This window comes from Schistocerca cancellata, chromosome 4 (assembly GCF_023864275.1).
Source record: "Schistocerca cancellata isolate TAMUIC-IGC-003103 chromosome 4, iqSchCanc2.1, whole genome shotgun sequence".
Taxonomy (NCBI): Eukaryota; Metazoa; Arthropoda; class Insecta; order Orthoptera; family Acrididae; genus Schistocerca; species Schistocerca cancellata.
In genome coordinates, this window is record NC_064629.1 from 114,487,648 (window position 1) to 114,489,044 (window position 1,397).

The window sequence follows — 1,397 nt, forward strand, 5'->3', positions numbered from 1 at the left end:
AATTGGCAAGTCAGATCGTCAGAAACCCGTACTGGTTGGAGCGTCCTGCCCATAATGCTGTAAACGTTCTCATCTGGGAGACATCAGGCGATCTTGCTGGCCAATGTGGGATTTGGCAGGCACGAAAATAAGCAGAAGAAACTCTCGCCGTGTGCACGCGGACATTATGTTGCTGAAATGTAACTCCAAGATGGCGGCCGGGAATCTAATTGACTCGAGTAGAGTTGTCTTTACTGATGAGTCCTGCTTCGAACTGAGCTCCGATGACCAGCAAAGTCGTGTCTGGAGACGCCCCATGCAGCGGTGCGATACCAACTTGACTGTCGCCCACCATACAGCCCGACAACCAGGAGTGATGATCTGGGTTGTTATTTCTTTTAACAGCAGGAGTCCTTTGGTTGTCGTCCGCAGCAGCCTTACAGCATAGCGGAACGTCGACGATATTCTATGCCGTATGTTGTTGTCCTCCATGGGAAGCCATCCTGGGCTTACAGTTCAGCAAGATGTTACACGCCCGCACGTGGCGAGAGTTTCTACTGCTTGTCTTCATGCTTGCCAGTCTCTACCTTAGTCAGTAAAGTTGTCGGGTCTCTTCTCATTTGAGCACGTTTGTAGAAATATGGGCAGGACCCTGTAACCAGCTCGGCATTTTGACGATCTAACGCACCAGCGGGACAGAATTTGGTATGATATCACTCAGGAGACATCCAACAAGTCTGTGTGTCAATGACAAGTCGAATAACTGCTTGCATAAGGGCCAAAAGAAGACGAACGCGTTATTGGCTTGCTACATTTTTGAATAAATCATCCAGTTTTTCTGAAATTGTAATCATTTTTTATGTCTGTATACCGTGACGTCCGTTGTGTTGCTGTATTGTAAGGCGCCACTTATACCGTTTGTATATGTATACGTGTATGTCGTCATTGTCGACTCGTCTTTCCCTCGTCGATGTCAGAGCATGAGAAATGTTCATGTTAGTGTTTACCTATTTGCTGTCGACAACACACAGCTACACGGCCACGCTATCACCTGATTCCGGAGTAGCTAGTTTAATATAGTATAAAGATAGTGGGTTTCGATGCTGCTTTATTTAAGTGTGATATTATCCTTCACTTAACCTTTGAGACTTTAAGAACCAGCTACTCTTAATCAGGCCCAAAACTCGACTTGTAGTGAGAGCACTTGCGATCACTCTGTCAATATTAATAATACGTAAGGCCCTACACCACTATAATAAAAATCACTGTTCATGAAATAACATAATATACGAAAACTTCTTTATATTTTTCCTTTTTATTGAATCAAATCCTTTAAAATGTTTATTTCACGCCCACAAATCATCCACACCTCGATGTAGAGTGTAAACGTGTGCATGAAAACTAGTGCACTGTTTCTC